Here is a 25,385-nt window from a genome sequence, read left to right on the forward strand (position 1 = left end):
TAAACAAAGCATGCAAACTCGTCAACTTGAGGGTTCACAATGTTCGGATAATGGTGTTCCAGACTATACACCGACTGTCCTGCAGAAAAGACACACTTTCTTGGAGGTAAAACTCAAACTGCGGAACACCACATCCAATAGGCACTTGTCTTCCCAGCACGTCTCCACGTCAAGTTTGATGGAAAACGTCCTTTTTTACCGACCCAGGAGATGTCTGGTCGTGGATGGAACAACGTGAAATGGCCGACTCTGGCCCCTTCTCAAACATGAACAGACAACTACCATCAGGCTAGGATGAAGCACAAGAAACACACTCAGCGCTCAAACGTGACGGCCCCTCGGTCACGGGGATCCCAAACATCTTCTCAGCCTGGGCCCAGGCCAACATAGGGAGACGCCACGCAGATGCCACTGGAGGAACTCACCTAAGAACACCGTAAGGCATTGCAAATAGAGGCTGACTTCAGAGACCCTGTGCTACATTACAGTGTGGACGATGACGGCTCCAGGTCATAGGGCGACAATGACTCTCGCATCTGATATTGTACCCCGAGCACTGATGGGATGCCAGCAGTCACTGCTCAAACCTCAGGCAATATTTTTTGACAAGTTGTGTAAATGTATATGCATGTCTCGCTCTCTTCAATCACACCCATTTGACCATTTGTTGCGATCTAGATCCTGGCATGGTGGGAGGAAGAGGCATCCTGTTTTGTTCCCTTAAGCTCTCCTCAAAGACTCTAGGGTAGATGTTGAAGTTTCACAGTCCAGTCCCTCCTACGCCACGAGGGCCTGGGTGGCCACCCAGATAAATGCGTTACCTGCTATTCTCTATGGGAAGCAGCAGATGTTCCTACACTTGCCTCTCTGCTTAGCCCCTACACCAGTTCCTTCTTACCTTTTTTTCATTTTACTTGTTTGGGTAGATACCAGTTGTATACTTGCTCACAATGGTATTATCTGTTTGTTGTTGCATTGTTATGACGCACACTCGTTACTACTACATACACTTAAAACATCACACAGATCCATGCCCAGGGAAGCTAGGGCTCCCATGCGCTCATACACTACACCATGGCCACCACTAACATCATTACTTGGAACATGAGAAAAATCCATACCCCCTCTCATAGGTATGCAGTGTATTGCTACCTCCACCGCAGACAGGCACATATTAGCTTATATCCAAGAGTCACACATCACAAGCCTGGAAGCATCCAGACTACAGAAGAGTTGGCGAGGGCAAGTGTTCTGTACCAACTACTCTATCTATGGCCGGGGAGTCTTGATTTGGTTTCAGGCGGGAGTCCCCTTCGCTGCCACCCACATAGTCATTGATCCAGAGAGCTGGTATGCATTTGTAGAGGATGCTTAGATGGTAAATGATTACTTCTTGGAGCGATCTATGCGCCTAATGTAGACCAGACTCCTTTCCTCGACTCTTGATCTGTAAATCTGGCCCACTGGAGTGGCATCCCTTGGGTACTAGGCAGGGATTTCAACAGTGCCTTGGACCTGGGTCTCAACCACTCTTTTCCATCCCTGGCCTGCACTGTGCCACCATTTAACGCACTTACCCTCACCACTTGGTTGAACCACTGGGAGTTGCTGGATGTCAGGCGTCATCGTAACCCCAACAATAAAGTGTACTCCAAACATGCACACGGACTTCACATCCACACAGATTTGCTTGCACCCAGGACATTGGCCCGCATATCACGCCTACGGAGTATCTTGGCCTCACGCACTCAGATCATAATCAGCACCAACTGCAGCTCTGTTGGGAACACCTCCCACCACCTACATCTCTTTGGTGGCTGCAAGCCTCCACGCAGGAGCATCCCTCATTCCGTGCCTCTGTTGCAAATAACATAGCAGACTACTTCAACATCAATACAGGTTCAGCCTCATCACCCCTAATAGAATGGGATACATTTAAAGTGGCCATTTGGGAACACTGTATGGGTAACACACACAACATGCACCGCCACCTCACAACAACATCACTCAACTGTATGTTCAATTGCTGAACTTTGAGGAGATAGCTCGATCTTCTGCCACCACTCGGGAACAATTATTTCAATCCCAAGGCAACCACCTTGCACTGCTGGAACGGCTACGCTGCCTTTATTATGGAGAACACATGAAATGCACACATGCTGATGCCGATCGTCCGGGTACTCTGCTGGCCTGGCGGATACGACAGAAAACTGACACCTTATCCTGTCTGTCCGCTCCAACACAGGGCAACTACTACACATGCAGAGAGATATCCTTATGCACAACTACACACATCTGTATATGTCTGCGCCCATGGCAACCCCGGGAGTCATCAGGGACTTCCTGACTGATGTCACACTCCCACAGATCTCATCAGAATCCAGAGAGGAACTTAACGGAGATCATCCTTTTCGAGGTGATAGGAAACCATCAGTGCACTGGTCACCAGTACAACCCCCGAGGCCAGATGGCTTACCAACTGAATTTTACTAAGTGTACGCCACTCTGTTGGCATCATGCCTGAAGGCTTTGTATTTCATCGTCTCACCGCAGCAACCTTGCCACCTACAATGAGTGATACCCTTCTCATCTTCTTACCCAAACCAGATAGAGACTCCCTCGAGCTAGAGTCTTATAGACCTTTTGCACTGTTACGTACAGACTATAAAATCCTTGCAAAGATACTAACAGACCGCCTGGCCCCTTTGGTGCCACAACCTAGTCCTTTCAGACCAGAATGGTTTTGAGCCCGCTTGAAATAACTCCTTAAACCGCTGGCGATTTTTTGGGGAATTTACACTCGCCCAACAGCGATATCCCCACTCGGGGTGGCTGGTATTAGACCTACATAAGGGATTCAACTCTCTAGAATGGCTCTTTTTATTTGATGTGCTACGCCAATACAGTCTAGGGACCAGCTCCTTCCAACTGATTACACTATTATATACCAACCCCAAGAATCGGCTGCCACATCTCGGACTCCATTATAACACAAGGAGGGACCTGCCAAGGATGTCCTCCTGCCTCCGCCCCCTCCTATTCTCTCTGGTATTTGAACCCCTAGCACACCATTTGTGCCCTCAGGGCCAGCATTGGGGGATCCTCTTAGGGAACGGTACGCACTCAGTCTCGCTTTATGCAAACAACATGCTACTCATCTCAAGGATATCAGAACAATACCCCAGACTATTGTAAGCCTACCCAGTGAATTTGCCATTATCTTCTGCCTTAGGGTTAGCTGAACTAAATCATGCGTCTTTCCTTTTAACACTCATACCCTGAATCCCATCAAACTTGGAGTGGTAGCCTGCCACGTTTTGCTATTTTATGATTTGAATATACCACAGAGCGGAAGACCTCTTAGAAGGCAATCTAGTCCGAGAAGGCTCTGCGAGATGTTCACAGATGTCTTTTTGGCAGACGCGGCTGCTGTCACTGGCGGGACAGGTGGCCCTGACAAAAATGGTTGTTCTGCTGAGATTTCTATATTATTTTACCATCCTCCCACTCTTCATACACCAACCTTTTTCCCGCTCCCTGAAACACCTGGCAGGTGACCTTACTTGGCACAATACCCGTCGCAGAGTAGTACTGCTCAAGCTCTGTCTCCCAACAGAAAATGGCAGACTCAACATCCCCAAATTCGAACACTATTTCTTGGCTTCCCAACTCCAGTGGGTATCATGCTGGTTTGCTGGCGTGTCTCGTGGACACTGCATCACTTCCACTCTGTTGGGACTTTGAGCAGCTACTAACCCTCTTTCATCCTCTTGCCAGGGCCCCAACACCAAGCATTCCCCTTCTCCAAGTTGCTTATCAGTGCTACCGAAGGGCCCTGTTCATTACACAGTCGACCATGTCATAAGCCCCACTATTTCCATTAGCTGGTATGCTGCAAGGACACGTATCCACTACTCTCGGGGAATTAACACCATGGCATGAGGCGGGCTTTAATAATGTATGCGACATGTACAATTGTGGAGCCCTCCTCTTAAAAGAAGAATTAATGGCTAGCTCCGACATCCCAACTAGCCAGTTCTTATTACATGCCTCCTTTATTGGTGTACTGAATTGGTCCTGCATTTCGTTAGGCAATATTTACACCTACTGGGTGCGGGTGGACACTAGACTTCATGGCTGGCCGGTCCTTTGCACACACACACAGCACTTCCCCTCACCACACAGAGAGGACACTGGGACACAGATCTTGGTCACTCCTGCACGGACGGAGATTGGAAGGCTTTTTTTTTACCCTTCCTTGGTGTCCTGCAATGCTCATTGCAAACGGATTCAATTTTATATCTTACACCAAGCATATTTGACTTCCAGTAAAATAAACCGGTATTTACACTGCACTGACGCTGCCTGCCCTCATTGTGTGATGCCAGATGTGGAAATAGTATATATGCTTTAATCCTGCCCATCACTGGCCACATACTGAAATTATGTCATTACACACCTGGCACACTACACGGGAACTGTTCTGCCCTACACCTGGACAGTATGTATCCTGGAGCTCTCCGGACACAAAAAACATACAGCTGCAATGCGATTCACTAACCTAGCCCTCTTTTTTTGCAAAGCACCTGATCACCCCGAAAAGGAAAGCTGTAAACACTCCAGTGGCCTCTGCGTGGCGACTCCCTATGTTGGCCTGGGCCCAGGCTGAGAACATGTTACTGTGCAGGAAGGAGGTGAAGGGTCTCCGTAAGTATGATATTTCAGAGACATGGGGCATGCTACTGGGGAAGTTCTGAGAGAGGACTCCAAGCACTCAACTCATCTCCTTTACACACATACAGACCATATCCTTCTTTCCTCCCCCTCTTTCCCCACCCCTTCTCTGCTCTGTAGGAACACTTACCACAAGACGCGCCTTTTCCCTCCCACTACTGGTTGGCGTCAACCTGTCCATCCCTGCTGATCCCCACCAGCATCGCAACACTTGTATCGCATTACCCAATCATTAGGAACAAGTTCACCCATTGTTTTGGTTTTTCTTTTTTCTCACCCAGTTGGGTTACTGTTCATAACTGCATTCCTTAGCATCTTTGTTGTTTCACTAGAATCAAACAAATGTATTTTGCAATATCTGTCTCCATCTCCACTCTCATTATCATTGAGGTTTTCTTTGTTGGCCACATGCAATTGACCTACCTACATGGACCGCACAACGCCACAGTGCTGTCCAGCTCATTTTCAATTTTTCTAAGCAACTGCTATATTTGCAAACTGTATTGTGATACAACAACTGCACTATACTGGAAATGTACTGAATAATAAAAATGGCAACAAAAAAACAAATCAGCACCTCTGAGTCAAACGTAACAAGTAAGAAACAAGAATGGGTGGTGCAGCCAACAATCAGAGAGAATGAGATAGACTTTAAGTGTAGACAGACCCCCCCCTCCGTGCCCCACAGAGATGGAACAGGCCAATGGTATGAGCCAGCCAAGGTGCACAGGCCTCCAAATAAGAACTACACTATTAAATCAATACAAGAGGCATCCAGCGCAGGAGGACCACAGAGGAATCAATTGTCAACTTCTAGAGACAACAAAGGAAGAAATCTACACTTTAGCAGACTAAAGTGCTTCCACAGAGAGAGGTACTTAGGATGCTCTTGAAGACTTCCTGTCAGCTAGGAAAATTATTCCCCCGGGAAGATATGTGTAGGGTACCATAGTTCTTGTTTGAGGGTGTTAAACAATGAAGATGCATCTTGATGTTGTGATGTTGCCTTTAGGTTTCCTCGCATTACAACCTATGCGTTATCAGTCTAGCTAAATTCCAACCAACTCCTTCTCTCACTTCCTGGTGGTCTGCTCTTAGGCTCACCCTCCCATCTTCAGTCATTCTTCAAAGCTGCAAAGCCAACAGATACACCTGCTTTTCAATGTCCCTTCACCATTACCCCTGAAAACTTATTTTCTAAAAGGCAAGATGCAGTATACATGGGATGCAGTCTTAGTTTCTTTATGCCCCTTTTTGTCCCACCCTCTTGGGCATCCTGTTCCCTTGCCACCCTCTTTCACACCTCCAACTCACCCACTTTTGTATATTCCCTACTTGGAAGTCTGAGACTCACTACATGGCGTGTAGAAGACCTATTTCTATATTTAGCTTGTGGAGGGCCCTATCAATACATTATAAATCTCATGGTTATGCCTATGGAGGGAGGCATTTTCCTCCAAGCCAGGAATGATTGATACAGTCATTCACAATTGTTTAATGCCCAAAACCTAGGGAGTCTTAAACAGTTTCAGCATAGATTGACACCTTGATCATATGTTAGAGTACAAATCTGTATAACGTATTCTACCGGATTCACGAAATGGTTCCCAGAATTATTTATATCTACTTCTTTTCGGTATATAAAACAAAAATTGTGACCTACACCGCAAAGTATATTTTATCCAGCTTATCACTTTGGGGAGCGTTCAATAATATCACCCAAGCAACACTGATCATTTTGCCAGTAGAATTAACAGGGCCATGACCCATTGAACCGGCTTAGGGACATCTGCACATATCCAAGTAGCATAACCAGAAGGGTTACCAGCAAATCATACTACAGCATTTACTTAAGTGCCTCACCAATATTATGTCAGTAGACATAAATTCCCAGACAGAGCCATGCCAAATGCAGTAATCCAGCATGTGGAGCCTTACATCTTTGGCATCTATAATTGTTGTCAGGATTGTCATGCGATTTCTCTCAGGTCAAGTATATCCTGTGCAAGAACTTAAACTTAGGAGCCTGTGCCTATAATTAATTGACACCAGTGTCTTCTGTACACATAAATCTATCCACTTCTTTTCTGAATAGTGTTCTCCAACAGCCTCAGCCCGTTTTTCAGCTATTCATATCTCCACATCTGTGCTATTCTCTGTGAACCATTTATAGGACTTAGAATTCCATCTCTGGGTATTTTCTAGTGTAACTTGTATGCGGGTTTAAAGCCTAAGGCTCCACTGGAAATGTAGGATATTGAGCCTTCATAGCATTTCCTCAGCCTGAAAAACGAAAATATACGTAATAGGGTACTCTCTGCAAGACCGTTGTAGTAATTAAACAATTTAAACATCAGATTGTGGTTGTGCCAAACCAGGCTTCTTTAAGGAGTGTGACACTGCCAGCTCTAACATTGGGGAAAAAGCAGGATTACTCTCTAACAGGCTCATTGGTAAGGCTGAGTTAACAGTACTGTATTTACCCTACAGTGCCTTCAGGATCCTGCAGGGAAAAATGCCATTGAAATCCCTATCCTAGGGAGTGTTAATAGGCTATAAAAAGGACATAAGCCAGTGTGTGGCGCTACATACTACCTCAGTCTCATTTACTACGTGCAGCAATTGTGGCGGGGTTGGTGTGCCAGGTGTCAGTATAGGGTTTATTGGGCCCCTGCAACCAAATTATACAATTAAAAATCTGGTATGGAGAAACCCCCTTTACTGTATGGCAGAACAGGAGTGGACAATTTGATACGCAGAATTTTCATCCCTATATAAGACATGCCAAATGTCCCACCAGCATCACAAAGAAATGCTTTGGTAACAGTATAGCAATACTGGGAAAAAGGGTACAAAATCTGCAGCAGTATGACTATTTTTATCAAAGATATATGGCAGGCCATGGTCAGCAGCAACTTAATCCACTTCTCAATCCGCACAGTCAGTTTAGGGTTTGCAGGTCCATAATTATCACAAATTGTAACTTCTATGTCGGGACCGGAGGCAAGGATTTTGCTTTTCTCTCTACTAAACAGCAGCCAAGCAGAGATGTATAATCTACATTTCTCATATGCACTTGGGAAAAGAAAACAGTCAACATTCTAACAATGTCTTCAACCAATGAACAGTCCATTAATCCTAGAACGTCCATCCTCGCTGTCAGCATCCATCTCCCCTTTCTTTGTTGCTCCCGCAGCTGTGCTAAGTGTCTTGGGGGTCTCTGTGACTCCTATTTTATAGTCATTTGTCGTTCAGATCTGAAAGCGTGTATTACATTGTCCTAACTAACTTCTTTCCGCAGGTAATTTCCTGTGGCCACGGGAATGATCAACGCTCCTCCGTGGCCGCTCAGCTACTGGTTTTGCACCTCAATGCGCTCAGGGCAGTTGCGGTGATGTCCTCCGATCTTCAGAGGGCGCTGCCCCAAAGTGCAACTCGCACTGGTCTTGGGAGCTATCACCCAGTCAGCGCACAGTTCAATTTAGGTTTCGAACCAGCGCACCAATCGGGCATCCGATTCTATGTCAGGACCGGAGGCTTCATATTATGCTTATCTCTCTCTTTACTGCAACACACAGCAGCCAATAAAAATACAGTAAAAAACAAAACTACATTTCCCACAATCACAGAACTTCACAATGACCCTCCAATCAGGCTCTACTCTCCATTATATATCACAAGGCATGCAGAGTCCGTCCTCTCTCTTTTCTGCTTCGCATAAGAGATAAGTGCCTCAATCTTTACACCTTTATTGTAATTGCAGATTATACGTTGTTTATTGTGACTATTTGAGGCGCGGCGAGTTGCCTTCAAGCGCTTGGTCATTCTATATTTAGCAGGCGTTTCGGCAAAAGCCGGTGGGGGGGCATCAGGGGAAGTGCGGCCTCCGCAGAGCAGTCTGCTTTCTGCTGCCGCGATCAAGTTTTTTCGAGTTTGCCAGCACGCGATCATCGGCGGTAAAGGTTGGAAGCCTGTTGCTCCCACGCTCCCCGTCCTAAGCCCGTTAGGGGCTGTAACAATACTGACAGAGCTGTGCTCGAGGGCATAGAGGTGTCAGGCCCCCTATTCCCCTATTCCTGCTATTTCTTCGTGCTATTTTACCGGCAAAGTTCTTTTTGGACCTTTTCTGACACCGGGGGTTCTCCCTCTTGTTTGATTTGGCATCAGTGTATATAAGGACCTCTAACTGACATTTACACTACCATCATGGCCCATCAAGATGATTATTATGGGGAATATAATGAACAGCCTGGCCAGCACATGGAGGAACGCCTAGTGGAGGGTCTAGATTTTCATGTGCAAGACTCTGTCCCTTTGCGCAACCTTTATTTAATTTTGGCTTCAGGCGATTTGGCGCAGGCTCGGAGAACCCCACCCCAAGTGAGGTCGATTTAAATGAGCCTGGCCGGTCTGACTTTGATCCCTTTTAGCACACCATTAACGCAGTTACGATCACAAATATAGCACTTTTCTCAGTCAGGGAACTGATCCAACGACGCAATCAGTGCGCAATTCCACGGACACATCTTCAACTTCTGATTCTGAGGATAAATCCTCTTCTGATAAACACAGGGGCAAGCACAAATGCAAAACGCGACCCCGAGTTAGACCTGCATATGAGGACCTTCCTTAAGAAATTCTCTAAGGATCCGAAGAAGGGTATTGACAGAGCCTGGTGTGGATGCCAGGATAAACTACTGGATATGTCAAGCCCTTTAACCAAAATCCTTGATTTGGCAGTCCAGGCCAAAGACTCACAAGAACCCATTGACCCAAACATTTTGTTGGAACGGGCTCAAAGGGCCATTTGCCTGTTAGGGAATGCTAACTGCTCGATGTCCACCAAACGCAGGAAGTCGTTTTTATTGTGCATTGATCCAAAACCCGCAGAACTGGCTTCAGCGGATGCTGAACCGGCGGCTAAAGGCCTTTTGTTTGGCCACAGGTTCGTCAAAGACCTTACCAAATATGTCACTACCTTTTCAGCACTAGACAAGGCCCAGACTTCAATTAAAAAAGTGTTCAACAGTGGCCTTTTTCACAGGGCCGGGCGTTTCAGAGGTCGTTCGTCCGGCCGTTTCATTTCACAGACCTCTCGCCCATACCAGAGAAGTCGTGGAGACTCCAATTTCCAGCCCAATTCCAATTTCTATCCAGCCAAAGGTCGTGGGTACAGAGGCCGTAACCCTAGAGGACCTCACAGTGAAGAATACTACTGTCAAAACGCCCCTCAAACAGGTAAAGCACATATCTTCCAAGGATGTTGTTCTGGAGGGAAGAGTGAGTCTATTTGTTCAAAATTGGCTTTTGATTACGCAAGACACTTGGGGGTTAGACACAATTTCAGGGTTACCACCTAGAGTTTTATTCAGAACCCCAGCAAATCGAGATCCCTCCTCCTCTCAGTTTTTCCCATCAAGAGACAGTTTTCATAGATCAAGAAATAGAGACCCTTCGCCAAAAAGGGGAAATTGTCCCTTCTCATCCTCATCCAAGAGGTTTCATAAGTACGATTTTTCTGGTTCAGACGAAGGGAGGGGGGTCACGCTTAGTTCTCAACCTGAGACATATCAACTCTTGGACCGTTTACCGACACTTCAAGATAGAGGGTATCCATCTTCTCAGGGATCTCTTACTGGAAAGAGATCGGATGGTCCGTCTGGACCTCAAAGATGCATATTTGACCATTCCGATATTTGCCCCACATCGCAGATTCCTTCAATTTCTTTGGAGAGACCAATGTTACAAGTTTTCCGCTCTTCCCTTCGGCCTTTCTTCGGCTCCCTGGTACTTCACCAAGGTAATGCGACCAGTGATGCAATGGTTAAGGGAAAAAGGGGTCGTCTGATAGTTTATTTAGATTACATCCTCATCACGGCTCAAGAGGAGCATCTTGCGCGTCTCCATCTTTCATGGACAATGCAACTCCTACAAGATCTAGGATTTATAATCAATGTGGAGAAATCTCAGCTTCAACCTGTCCAGAATATAGAATTCTTGGGCTTCCGGATAGACTCCGTCTCAACTCTGTTGAAGCTTACATTAACCAAGAGACCTGCTATAAAGAAGGAGTTGAAGAAAGCTTTGTCTGCTCATTCAATTTCCTTGAGGGTACTGACCCAATTGGTGGGCCTCCCAGCATCGTCCATCCAAGCCATATTGCCGGGGCCTCTACATTATCGTGCTCTTCAGAAGTTGAAGAGCCTTCACCTTCGCTGGGGTCTGACTTGTTCCGAACTGATTGTTCTATCTCAAGAAGCCCAGACGGAGCTTCAATGGTGGCTGAATCATATGGACGCTTGGAATGGCAAGGCAATATTTGCCTCGGTTCCAGAAGTGGTCATAGAATCAGATGCCAGCAGATGGGGCTGGGGAGCCAGATGTGGACAGATAGAAACGGGGGGGGACAGTGGTCCCCAGAGGCGCTTCAACTGCACATCAATTGCTTGGAACTCCTGGCGGGCTCTTTTGCAGTGAAGACGTTGTCCCCTTCATCGAAATGTGGTATTCTCCTGAAAATTGACAATATTTCAGCAGTTTGATACATCAACAAACTGGGGGGGACTGGGCCCCAGATGTTGGCAGAAATTGCCAAGGACTTCTGGCATTTTTGTCTAGCCCATTAGATTTCTGTTTCGGCAGAATATATTCTGGGGAAAGTGAATATAGTCACAGACTGGAACTCAAGATATCTCAGAGATGCCAGCAATTGGCGATATCACCCCAGAATATTTCAGTTCCTGAATCTACTCTGGGGTCCGTGTGTGATAGATCTGTTTGCCTCTCGGCTGAATACACATCTTCCACTTTTCTTCAGTTGGAGACCGAAACCGAATGCCCTCGACTCGGATGCGTTTCTCCCGGACTGAAGAGAGGGCTTGCACTATGCATTTCCCCTGTTCTCCATGATCCACTGAGTTCTCTTCCAGGTAATTCGTCAGAGAGCAGAGTTGGTTCTGATAACCCCGTTTTGGAAAGTACAGTTGTGGTTTCCAGTGGCACTGACACTATGTTGTGCTGCTCCAATTCAAAACCTTCCTTCAGAGGGCCTGTTATTGGACCCAATTGGGAGTCCACATCCTCTGGTTCTGGAGGATCAATAAATACTTATGGCCTGGAGGATATCAGGGGACCCTCTCAGGGTTCGGACTTTTCATAAGACACTAGATTCTTCCTTTCACAATCCTTGGCACCTAGTATGCATAAACGATACGCCTCCGACTGGAGGAGATGGTTGGATTGGTGCAGTCAAAGGGGTGTGGATCCCTTGGGGGCCTCAGTGCAAATGATAGTAAATATTGTCACATATTGAAGCGCAGGGACCAGCATACAGGGCGGTGAATAATTTTAGATCTGCCATCTCGGCTAAACATCCTCACATCGATGGTAAACCAGTGGGTGAACATCCGTTAATTTGTAAGTTATTGTGCGGCGTTCGTGTGCTTCGGCCTCCGCTTCCAAAGTATCCATCTCTTTGGGATGTCAACATTATATTCAAATTTTTGGTGGCTTGGCCAGCCAATTAGGGTCTTTCTAGGAAACAGTTGTCGGCAAAATTTACTATGATACTGTGTCTAATTTCATGTAGGAGAATTTCTGATGTTAAGGCTCTGGACATTACAGGGAGAGTTTTTACTCCTACGGGAGTATCTTTTCGCATTTCTAAACATACAAAGTCAAACTCTAAGTGTATCAGTTATCCAGCTTTTAGGGATAATTCTAAATTGTGAGTGGTAAATTGACTAAAAGTTTATGAAGATGTTACTAGAGAATTGCAAAGGGATGTACATGGGCAGTTATTAATCTCCTTGCAAAACCCTTTTTGCCCTGTTTCCTCTGCGACTCTTGCGAGATGGGTCAGGTGGACAAGTGTGGCACAATGGTTAGAGTGGCAGACCCTGATGCAAAGATAGGGCCCGGGACCAGGGTTCAATTCCCGCTGCGGCGGGTCTTGGGCTCAATTCCCTTAGACCAGATAATTCTCGCCTCGGTGCCTAATCTAACTAATGGGTCCCACTCTGTAACTCTGGGCTTACAGGGAGTGCAGAATTATTAGGCAAGTTGTATTTTTGAGGATTAATTTTATTATTGAACAACAACCATGTTCTCAATGAACCCAAAAAACTCATTAATATCAAAGCTGAATATTTTTCGAAGTAGTTTTTAGTTTGTTTTTAGTTTTAGCTATGTTAGGGGGATATCTGTGTGTGCAGGTGACTATTACTGTGCATAATTAATAGGCAACTTAACAAAAAAAATATATATACCCATTTCAATTATTTATTATTACCAGTGAAACCAATATAACATCTCAACATTCACAAATATACATTTCTGACATTCAAAAACAAAACAAAAACAAATCAGTGACCAATATAGCCACCTTTCTTTGCAAGGACACGCAAAAGCCTGCCATCCATGGATGCTGTCAGTTTTTTGATCTGTTCACCATCAACATTGCGTGCAGCAGCAACCACAGCCTCCCAGACACTGTTCAGAGAGGTGTACTGTTTTCCCTCCTTGTAAATCTCACATTTGATGATGGACCACAGGTTCTCAATGGGGTTCAGATCAGGTGAACAAGGAGGCCATGTCATTAGATTTCCTTCTTTTATACCCTTTCTTGCCAGCCACGCTGTGGAGTACTTGGACGCGTGTGATGGAGCATTGTCCTGCATGAAAATCATGTTTTTCTTTAAGGATGCAGACTTCTTCCTGTACCACTGCTTGAAGAAGGTGTCTTCCAGGAACTGGCAGTAGGACTGGGAGTTGAGCTTGACTCCATCCTCAACCCGAAAAGGCCCCACAAGCTCATCTTTGATGATACCAGCCCAAACCAGTACTCCACCTCCACCTTGCTGGCGTCTGAGTCGGACTGGAGCTCTCTGCCCTTTACCAATCCAGCCACGGGCCCATCCATCTGGCCCATCAAGACTCACTCTCATTTCATCAGTCCATAAAACCTTAGAAAAATCAGTCTTGAGATATTTCTTGGCCCAGTCTTGACGTTTCAGCTTGTGTGTCTTGTTCAGTGGTGGTCGTCTTTCAGCCTTTCTTACCTTGGCCATGTCTCTGAGTATTGCACACCTTGTGCTTTTGGGCACTCCAGTGATGTTGCAGCTCTGAAATATGGCCAAACTGGTGGCAAGTGGCATCGTGGCAGCTGCACGCTTGACTTTTCTCAGTTCATGGGCAGTTATTTTGCGCCTTGGTTTTTCCACACGCTTCTTGCGACCCTGTTGACTATTTTGAATTAAACGCTTGATTGTTCGATGATCACGCTTCAGAAGCTTTGCAATTTTAAGAGTGCTGCATCCCTCTGCAAGATATCTCACTATTTTTGACTTTTCTGAGCCTGTCAAGTCCTTCTTTTGACCCATTTTGCCAAAGGAAAGGAAGTTGCCTAATAATTATGCACACCTGATATAGGGTGTTGATGTCATTAGACCACACCCCTTCTCATTACAGAGATGCACATCACCTAATATGCTTAATTGGTAGTAGGCTTTGGAGCCTATACAGCTTGGAGTAAGACAACATGCATAAAGAGGATAATGTGGTCAAAATACTCATTTGCCTAATAATTCTGCACTCCCTGTAATCTCCACAGCGGCCCTGACAGCGCTTGGATGCCTGGCTTCACCCTGGGTGTTGCCCAGGAGTGGGTGCCTCACAGGGAAAAGCCAGGAGGGGTTCCACAGCGGTATGCGTACAGCGCCTTGAGACCCTAACAGGTGAGTAGTGCGCTATACAAGTGCAAAGTTGACAGTTTGTTTTTACAGTGGTTGTTGCAAGAAGCAGCCATTGATGTCTCCATATTTGTATCTCATTCGGTTCGTGGGGCTATGGCTTCTAAAGCTTTAAATTCAGCATCTAGATTGGAAGATATCATCACAGCAGCTGACTGGTCATCATATTCTACTTTTAAATTGTTCTATCATAAACCAATTGTCGATGTTGCTTTTTGAGTGATCGCTCAGCTTTAAACTTGCATAATCCGAAGCCTCCGGTCCTGACATAGAATCTAAACTTTTCTAGCTTTCGCAAAAAGAATTTTCAACTGTATTAAGGGCACGGAGGCGAGGATTATCCCGCCCGGGTATTGGAATTATGTGAAAGATGTTATCTTTACATCAATTTGCAATGTATGTTGTCCCACCCTGTATTGAATATATGAACTAATAAATCAAGAGATTACCGTTTTATTATTCTCCTTTGTAGATGAAAAACCAACTTGATGGACATGTTTGGGCAGTCTTCTACAGTTTGGAGGCGGATGATTCATTCCTGCACCGTTGTGCAATGTTTTCCAAGTTCCTGATTCAGGAAGATATTGTTGTTTGGACTCAGTTTTCATGGAGATTGGTTCATTAGTATGTTCTCTTGCCATAGACGTACAAAGAAAGAGGATGGACTTTGCATGCTTTGTGCTATATATTGGAGAGTAGAACCTGATTGGAGGGTCACTGTGAGGCTCTGCGATTGTGGGGAATTTAGTTTTGTTTATTACTGTATTTTTATTGGCTGCTGTGTGTTGCAGTAAGGAGAGATATAAGCATAATCCTCGCCTCCATGTCCTTAATAGAATTGAAAATTCTTGTCGCAAAAGCTAGAAAATTTTAGATTCTTGGCTCCCTGCCCGCCTGGAGCAAGGCGCCCCGCTCGCGGGGTCTGTAGCCTGTTCGAAGCGCAACGCTTTGCTTGAACACACCGGGCCCAGGCGGTGAAGTGCCTTGACAGACCCAAACGGACGAGTGGTGTTGCAGGGTTGCACCCTGTTATTGGCTCCTGGGCCTCTAGAACGGGCTGGAAGAGTCCCACCCGAGAGATCCCTCTACAATGTCCTGGTAACCCCAGGCTAACCCCTACCTCACATAATACCCTTGTGAGTGGTAAAACCCCACCCTGCCATGAGACAGTCCGGCCACCCCGGGTATCCCCAGGCTCCCCGAACATAAGTGTATATTAACATGAGTGAGAGGGAGACCTACATGGTGGAGGAACAAGTGACCTACATCCCTGTGGATGAAAATATTTGTAGAATCATTAAACCTCCATATGGTCGCCACAGTGGCTTCTCTGCAGCAAAAACATAAACAATATGCGCAGGAATGCACCAGACTCCCCCGCACCTTTACGGGAAGAACCTCTAGGGCTTACGCCCCCTCTACCTCTAGGCTCTGTCACCCCTTTTGACCTCACAAAATTCAAGAGGGACAACATGACAGACACTGACACATTTGCGCAACTGAAGAGGGCTTCGTAGCTTGCTCTGTCCCCGCAGATGATGTTGCTCTGGGCCCCTCTGGTCACGCCCCTGGAAGCCTTCCTCCCAATGTCACTCCCTCGAACCGGCAGAGGATTCCCACTCAGGGCCTGTCAGACGTGCTGGATCCGGACCTCCTCCTGCATCCACACTCTGCTGAATGGATCCCAGGAGACAAAGTGGCAACCTACGTTGCTGGGCGGCTGCGTAAGCCTCTCGACAAGGAGGTCCACAACCGCATAAGAGCAGAATGCCCCCATCCGTCCCTGAGGGACAAGGTGACTCTAGCTCCTGAGGTTGATGAACATATGGCCACTTTCCTGGGAAATTCAAGCAGGACCCAAAAAGGGGATTGATAGGTCCTGGCAGGGAGCCAGGACAAGTTCCTGGAAGTGGCCGGACCGCTTACCCACATTCTCGATATAGCAGAGGATGCCAAAGCCTCTGGCACCATAATATCCCAAGCAGTTTTGTCAGGGGGCGCTCATCTTCCTGAGGAAGGCAAACTGTGCCAACTCAACGGAGAGGCGTCGTTCACTCCTCATCAAGATAGACCACGAAATGGGGGTTCTCGCCACCTCGGAGGCTGGTCCCCCTCACCCAGGGGCACCTATTTGGTGACCCATTTGTCTGTGAACTGGGCAAGCTCATCCAGACGTTCATATCCTTGGACAAAGCCCAGCCGTCAGTCAAGTGTATCTTCACCCCTCTGGTTTTCCCCGGGCATAGCCGTGGTAGGGGCGCCCAGCTGGCTGATCACATTCACAGTCTCCTGGCAACACTTCCAGGAGAGGCCAATATCAGGATGCCTCCAAGTTCGGAACCTTTTACCTGACCAGGCCTTATCCCAGACACAGGGGATCACATGGAACCCACAGAGACAACAGCTTCAATTCCTCTTAAGGTGAGTGTCCAATTATTCAACCACAACAGGGATGGGGGCAGACTAAGCATGTTTCTTTCCAACTGGAAATCCCTCACCGCCGATGCATGAGAACTCCAAACAGAGCTGGGCTTCCACATAGAATTATTTGGTTCTCCAGTCCAGCGGAGGCATTCCCCACCTTTTTTTTTTTCTCCTGCAGACAAGGCAATGGTGGACTCTGAGGTCTCGGACCTACTGCACTAAGGTGTGATCATGAAGACCCAGCCACATCCAACGGGGTTCCTCAGCACTAGGTTCCTAGTGGACAAACAAGATGGTGGCCAACAGCCTGTAATCCACCTGCAGCAGTTCAACGAGTGGTTGGTTTACTGCCACTTCAAGATGGAGGGGATCCACCTTCTTCGGGACATCCTTCAACCCAACAATTGGATGGTGCGTCTGGAACTGAAGGACGCTTACTTAACTGTCCCGGTTTTCACCCCCCACCGACGCTTCCTCCAATTCCGATGGAGTGGGCAGACTTTCAAATTCACCAAGGTAATGAGACCGGTAGTGGAATGTCTCATGGCATCAGGGGTGTGCCTCATCGTGTATCTGGATGATTTTCTACTCATGGGTCAGTGTCCCCACCTCCTGCTGTCTCACCTTCAAATGGCGGTTGCTCTCTTGGAATCTCCGGGGTTCATCATCAACACTCAAAAGTCTGTCCTCGTCCCTACACAATCCTTGGTGTTCCTCTGGTTTGTAATAGATTTGGTTTGGGCCATCCTCAGCTTTCCTTCTCTGAAGGTCAACAAGATCAGGCATGAACTGAGCAGGATGGCGGACAGATCCTCCACCTCCCTCTGACTGGTAGCCAGGCTTGTAGGCCTGCTGTCCTCCTCTATCCAGGCAATATTTCCAGGCCCTCTTCACCATTGGGTCCACAAACGCCTCAAAATGAGGCGCCTCAGGAGAGGACTCACTTATTCACAGGTGGTTCCCCTCTCGGAGGGAGCACAGGAGGAAATTTAATGGTGGTTGACCCACATGGAGGCCTTGAACAGACTAACAATCTTCCGCTCCGCCCCAGACTTGATTATAGAGTCCAATGCCAGCAGTTCAGGCTAGGGGGCCGCCTCCGGTCCTTTCTCCACTGGAGGACAGGGGTCATCTCAAGAAAAAGCCAAGCACATCAATTGGCTCAAGCTCCTTGCAGGCTCATTCGCGGTCAAATGTTGGACCAAATCTCAGGCAAAGTGTTGTGTCCTCCTTATAAATGGACAACGTAGCATCATTGCGTTACATAAACCATTTGGGAGGCACCCGTTCCAGGGCATTGTCGGACTTGGCAAGGTCCTTCTGGGAATACTGTCTGGCGAACCAGATTTCAGTAACAGCGGAGCACCTTCCGGGTCAGTCCAATCAGGTGGGTGACTGGCATTCCAAACACTTGAAGGATACCAGTGTTTGGCAGCTACACCCGCATCTCTTTAACGAGATTCAGAGCCGGTGGTGGTCCATTCTTGGTGGATCTCTTTGCATCCAGGCTCGACAATCAGATTCTCAGTTATTTCAGATGCAGACCGGATCCGGGGGTTGGGGGGGGGGATGCCACCGATGCGTTTCTCCAGGGCTGGCGGGCAGAACAGGGCTATGACTTTTCACCATTTGCCATGATAACCCGGCTCTTGGCACATGTGAGGAGACAACAAGCAGACCTGGTAATGATAACGCCAGTTTGGAGGTCGTAAGTATGTTATCCAGTTCTTTTGGAAATTTCTTGGGATTTTCCAATCCCCCTATCCCAGTGTTGGGATCTCCTCAGGGCTCCAGACGGGAATCCACACCCTCTAGCATTGCAAGGCGCTCTGTGGCTTATGGCGTGGAGGATTACCGGGAACAATGAAAAATCCTGGCCATTTCATCACAGGCTGCTTCTCTCCTATCCAAACCATGGGTGGATAACACCACCAAATGTTACTGTGACGCATGGACTCAATGGTTGGGCTGGTGTTGTAGCAGACACCAGGATCCAGTGGGGGCAGATGTTGTCCATATCCTGAATTTTCTAGCTTCTCTGGCGTCAAAGGGCCTGGCCTAAGGGCAATAAATACCTTCAGATCTTCTATTTTGGCCAGGCATGCGCCAGTGGGGATAACCCGGTGGGTGAGCATTCTTTGGTGAGAAAGCTTATGTGGGGAATTTGTTTATCGCTTCCACCAGAGCCCAGGTACTCAGCCCACTGGGGAGATAACAAGGTTCTTAATCTTTTCTTATAGTGGCAGGCTGATAAGTACCTTTCTCGTAAAGAGCTGTCTGCCAAATTGGCTAATCTACTGTGCCTGGTGTCATGCAGACGGGTCTCATATGTACGGGCCTTGGACATTACAGGTAGAGTATTCCCCCCGGACGGGGAGACTTTTCACAAATCTAGAAGAACAAAATGCAATTCTTGTGTGGTTTCCTATCCTTCCTTTCCAGATTCCCTGAAGTTGTGTGTTGTATGCTGTATCAAGAGCTACAAAGCTATGACAGCAGAGGTTCATCCCCATGGGGAGAATCAACTGCTGATTGCCCTCAGGAAACCCTTTCTTGTCCCCCACCATCGCGAGATGAGTGAGATGGCCGATAAAGGAAGCAGGTATTGACACAAAGTTTTGGGGCCCACTCAGTCAGAGGGGCTATGACCTCTAAAGCATTCTCACTTGGTGCACGTCTAGAGTACATACTTAATGCGGCAGACTCGTCTCGGACTCCACATTCAAGAGGTTTTATTTCAAACCTATACCCCATTTGGCATCACTGGTGGTGGGGAAGATTTAAACTAGCATAATCCTTGCCTCCAGTCCTGACATAGAATGAAAAATTTCCTAGCTATCGTAACAGAAAGTTTCAGTTATATTAAGGACACAGAGCCAAGGATTAACCCCGTCCAGGAATGACATGCACATTATCCCTTCCTGAGTTATTCATCGTAAGGGTGAGCATTCTCTGTTCTCTGTAACAGCCACTTTCATTGTCACTATAAATCGAAATTATGGTTTGAAATTGCGTTCAGTAAGTCATGGTTCACAGAATTATTGGTCCTGTCGTCTTTTTTTTTTTTTTTTTAAAGGATCTGAGGTGTCCAAACAAGATTTAAAAATAATTTGGATGAAGAACGAGGAGATGCTGGGAGCGAGGATATACTTTATGGGATTAATGGACTGTGCATTGGTTGAAGACGTTGTTAGAATGTTGACTGATTTACTGTTTTCTTTTCCCAAGTGCATATGGGAAATGTAGTTTATACCATCTCTGCTTGGCTGCTGGTTAATAAAGCCAAGAAAGAAGAGTGTAATCCTCACCTCTGTGTCCTTAATGTAATTGAAACTTTCCGTTACAATAGCCACAATAGGACATTTTTCTTTCTCTGGAACTGTGTTTGTGTATCCCCAGGTATTTTCCTGAGACCGTGCACCACCTTAATGGTTATTCTGCTGTGCATGGCCTGGTAACAGGTGTGTCAGTGACTGCCCAATCGCTGGAAGAACTAATTCTCAATACGTCCCTCTTCTCCCCTGCAGGACGAATACCCTCCCTTTAAGGGAAGTTTACATTCCGAACAGGAGGAACGGCTCGAGGACAACTTCCAGGTACTGACCCTGGCGTTAGGAAGAAAAGAGGGACCAGACTTCGAGACTTCGTATTCGCAGTGGCAACCGGAGGCGGAGCCAGGAGAGAACAGTGCTGAGTGACTGAAAAATAACTCACGCTCGGATATCTTTGGGGGTCGACTGGAGTTGAAGAAGACAATGGGAACCTCCCCCTTTTCTGTGACGGAGATGACAAAAAGGGAGCAACCCGAAGCAGACCAGGAGACGACTCAGGAGGCTGTTTGCCGTGGAGCAGCATCTTCCCACCACGCTTCAGGAGGAGCGTGGCTGTGTGAGGCTCCGTCAGGTGTGTGGCTCCGTCAGGTGTGTGGCTCCATCAGTGTGGGAGCCAGGTGTGTGGCTCCATCAGGTATGTGCTCAGGTGCGGGGACTGGGAAACAAGCTTGCGGCTATCCGACCGCCACAGTAGTTCTAACAAAGAGAAATCACGAGGTGGAGGGAGTAAAAGCCTTACTACCCTATCTTTATATTCTTTTTCCTCCCATACCTAAAAGGGAAGGAAACCTTTCTTTCCCCCCCCCATGCGACCCCTTTGAGTTTCAGTGCACATTCATGGTGTTTACGGTGATGGTATCAAACTAAGAAGGAGAATCAAATACTTATGATTACTTACTGTGCTTCTCTCGAGGGAACTGTGGACGGACCTCCTCCTTGGACCAAATAAGAGAAACGGAAAAGAAGAAGCCTTAATCTTCATCTGATGTTTATGTTGTAATATCTTGAGAAGAATAAACATGACAAGTACAATCCCTCATTAGAGTGCGACTAATTCTTAAGAAGCACTGCACAAGCATCACAAGTGGCAATCACGAAGGGACCCGGATTCGCCATCTGATACAGGATGGAAAACTTTGTACAACAGCTACAGGAAGGACACAGATGGCTGAAATGTGTGCTAGAAAAACACATGGCCCAAGCAAAAATAAACAGAACGGTCTTCACAAAGGCTATTCGTTACCAAGCGGAGAATATGACCAAGATGGCTGAGAGCCAAGGACAAATGATGTCAGGACTGTCACAGGTTAGAAGAGGAACCATCCCAGCTCCTTTGGTGCCACTACAAAAATTCATGTCCGGGGAAGATCCTATTGCTTTCTTCCTGAACTTCAAATGGGCTGCTAGGGCCAGTGATTGGCCTATGGCAAAATGTTTGTTTTATCTGGCTTCACTCTTGACTTCCGATGCACAAGGAGCTTATCAGTTCGCGGACGGGACATCTGCTTATGCTGATATCAAGAACGTGATACTTGACCGATTAGGTGTGGATGATGAGAGTTTCAGGTTAATGTTCAGGAAAGAACGAGGACTACCAGGTGATACCCCAATAAATCCTTTTTTTTTTTTTTAAACTAAAGGCTGCTGCTTACAAATGGCTTAAGCCCTCTGAATCTACTAAAGAGAAGATCATGAGAAAGATATACTTAGAACAATATCTAGAGGCATTTACCCTATCCAGCCCAAATGTGGATTAAACAACATCCCGGTCTCACAGTAGAACAAGCCGTGGATATGGCCACAACCTTTACACAGGTTCATTCCCGGGGTCCGACAACTGAATGATGGAAAACAAAAAAAACCTGTAACCTCCATACAATCAAAAGTTACCCGAAAGACTTCAACCAAACTTATACCTGAAGTCCCAGAAATAAGAAGTACCAAATCCGAACAATATTCTGCCACTGGACCGCAATGTTTTGATTGTGGGGAATCGGGCCACATAGCTAGATTTTGAAGAAGAGGCTGGAAAAGCAAGAAGAAGAACCAATGGACGTCAGTTATGCTCCCCGTTCCATCTTGTATATCGAAGAAACCGGACACATATACTATGTGAGTCTACTAATCAATCATAAGTGGGTCTCAGGGTGTAGGCAGTCTGTTATTAGAACAGACCTACTCCTTCCCTCACAAATTCTTCCTAACTGAACAGTAGCCATACGCTGTGTACTTGGGGATACCAAGACTTATCTAGTGGTACGCCTACACCTGGCCAGTCGTAGCGGCAAACCCATAGGGTCAAGGTGGGGGGTTTTGTCCTCACTACCCGAAGTCTTGACCCTAGGGACAGATAATCCTTTCTTCAACCAGAACCATGGATCTTAGACAGACGGTTCCGCTTTGCCCAAGGTAAACGACAAAACATTACAAAACGCTTGGCAAGCCGCAGAGCTGCCCTTCTGCTGCTGAGCCTATCTCGAGCTGGCAGAACAAAGGGTTTACTGAAGAAGGGAGATATGACCTCCTCTCCTTTAGAACTAGGTGTCTCTCGGGTGGGGTGGCCTTCCAGCTCTACCAGAATGCTTTGAAGGGCACATTTGGTGCCCTCCTTGAATAAATCAGTTTGCACCAGTCTGGTGCGAAACCACACAAAGGACAGAGGAGTGACCACCCCCTGTCCAGCTCCTCCCCTAGGGAGGTGCACAGAGCTCTGCCAGGTGGCCACTTCATTCTGGCATATTGGTAATAAGATGTGCACAGGCGCCTGGGAAAATCTGGCTGATCAGGCCAGGTAGAGGACATCCATGACCCCCTTTGATAGGTGGGACACTGCAGATAGTGACCAACCCCCTTTTAGGGTTACTTAAGGGCTCCCCCAAGGGTGGGTCCTCAGATCAGTCGAGCAAGTCTCTACAAGGAACTCTCTGCAAGACATCTTCTGCTCCTTGCCTCCGGAACCGGTCTGCCTTAGGAACCGAAACAAGACTATATCAAGTTGGAAGGGCTCCCAATGTAACACTGTTTCTTGGAGTGAAGGAGTAACTCCCCTGCATCAGCAGGCATCTTAAGACAACAATGACCGGCTGGTGGATCCTGCTGTCCCATAGACATTAAAAGGCTCTGCCACACAGGTGGTGATTCTGTGGTCCTCTCCAGGTCCAACTTGTCTTCTGACTAACTTTCGACGAAACAGTGGGCTCTTGCTGCAGCCACTGGAAAGGAACCCCTGTGCTCCGCGACTGTTGCTCTTACCAAGGCTTGTTGACTCTTCTCCAGGAGATCCTCAAGCTCCAAGAAGACCCAGCACCCTGCAACTCCGTGTGCCTGCTGCCAGTTAGCAACTCATGGGGGCTCCAATGTGCTGGCACTCCTGCGTGCTAAGGGCCAGCCCTAACTCCTGTCCAAGGGTCGATTCTCCTGGACCTTACTGGTCCCCAAAATCCTGCAAACTTCCTGCAGCTTCTTCTTGCATTTGGCAATGGTTGTTGGTGGTCCTGCTGACCACTGACCCTCCTGTTATCCAGCAACTGACGTGGGACAGCTCATGGACGACTCCAAGGATCTTCCTGCACCCCCTGAACTCCGCAGCTGGACTTCTTCCTTCACCGATCTGCAGGAACTTCACCTCTAGAAGGGTGGGCATTGCTTACCTGGACCGCCTGGACATCTCAGAGTGGTCTGGAAGCTGTCCCCTTCTTTTTCAGGTTCTTCTTGTCTGGAATCCTTTTGGTTCCACCGGCCTGGCCCACGGGTTGCGACAACAGCTGGGCTAATGAGGCTCCCATTGACTCTAACAATGGTTTCTGACGTCTATACACACCTATGCATCCGGGCTCCCTGGCGGAGGTACTCCACTTCTCTGGGTATCCACGGGTGGGGCCACCTTCCTTGTGCCAACTGGTTTCCTCCGGTCCTCTGGAAAGGATCCTGATAATTAAAACCACCACGGTCATGTGTTGGCCTATGGGACACCAGGCTCCATAACTACTGTGCACCCGGGCGCCTGTGGCATTTCTGATACCTCAGGTAATTCCTTACACCCCCAGCCCTTGGGATTCTAATACACTTACCTTGGTTGGGCACCTCCATTCTTATATTACTTTCTTAGTATATGGTTTGGTCCCTAGAGTTCCCATGTATTTCTATGCTTTTCCTGCTTGTTGCTAAGTGTATATTGTGTGTGTAGATATCTCCAAGTGGGGATATGCCAATGTTAGTATAGTAGTAATGTTGTAATAAAGAATACTTTATTTGTGCAAAACCTGGTGTGGTTCTTTCTTGTGTGACAATCACTGATTGACTACTGTATTTTATTGTAAGTGCTTTATATTCCTCCTTGAGAAGCCTAAGCTGCTCTCCACAGCTGCCCCTAGAGAGCTTTGGTTATCTAGGCACCTAAACACCATCACTAAGGGTTGGCTGCACTCAGTATAGGGTGCCACACCACAAGTGTACACCATAAACTGAGCCGGCCTCCTACAATGACACATTTTAACTTCTGGTATTCCAAGCTGTTCCTGTTCTCTCATCCCTCTCCCTACCTCCTCTTCTCCTCTTCTCTGACCAAATCCTTCAGTACCCTCAAGCAGTCACTCTACTTTGTTAAATCCTGCATAGAAGTTAATGTCTTCAATGATTGTGTTTCCTTGCACTGTACTAGTTGCTCTCACTTTTGTGTACACTTACCTTGGTCATTATCCATCTGAAATCGTCTTACATTAGCCTTGGGTATGATTATCTCTGGCATTTCTTTAGTTGGAAGTCTATCCAAGATATATTAAAAATCTTACTGGATCACTCCACCCATATTCTACTCTTTTTGCAAACAAATGAACATATATAGATACATATACATACATATATATATATATATATATATATACATACACACACACACACACACACACACACACACACACACACACACACTTACACACACATATACCCACTAAAAAAAAAAAAAAAAAAAAAGGTTACAGGGGCATTAATAGTTAGGTTCACATCTTACAAGCAGAAAACCACAGAAATTCAGCAAGTATAGTTACAATTGCCCTAGGTCACTATAACTTGCGCCCCGCCATGCACAGTTTTCTCATCAATAATTTCACAGCAAATGATGCGGAGATATTATCAGTGATGTCATATA

At 46.8% G+C, this 25,385-nt stretch overlaps 1 protein-coding gene across 1 annotated transcript in view; it reads right to left on the reverse strand.

Annotated features, from left to right (window-relative positions):
* Window positions 1-25,385, reverse strand: part of SETDB2 (SET domain bifurcated histone lysine methyltransferase 2) — a 1,110,478-nt gene that overhangs the window by 1,048,203 nt on the left and 36,890 nt on the right. The window lies entirely within an intron of this gene.

This window comes from Pleurodeles waltl, chromosome 8, assembly GCF_031143425.1.
Source record: "Pleurodeles waltl isolate 20211129_DDA chromosome 8, aPleWal1.hap1.20221129, whole genome shotgun sequence".
In the NCBI taxonomy this organism is placed as follows: Eukaryota; Metazoa; Chordata; class Amphibia; order Caudata; family Salamandridae; genus Pleurodeles; species Pleurodeles waltl.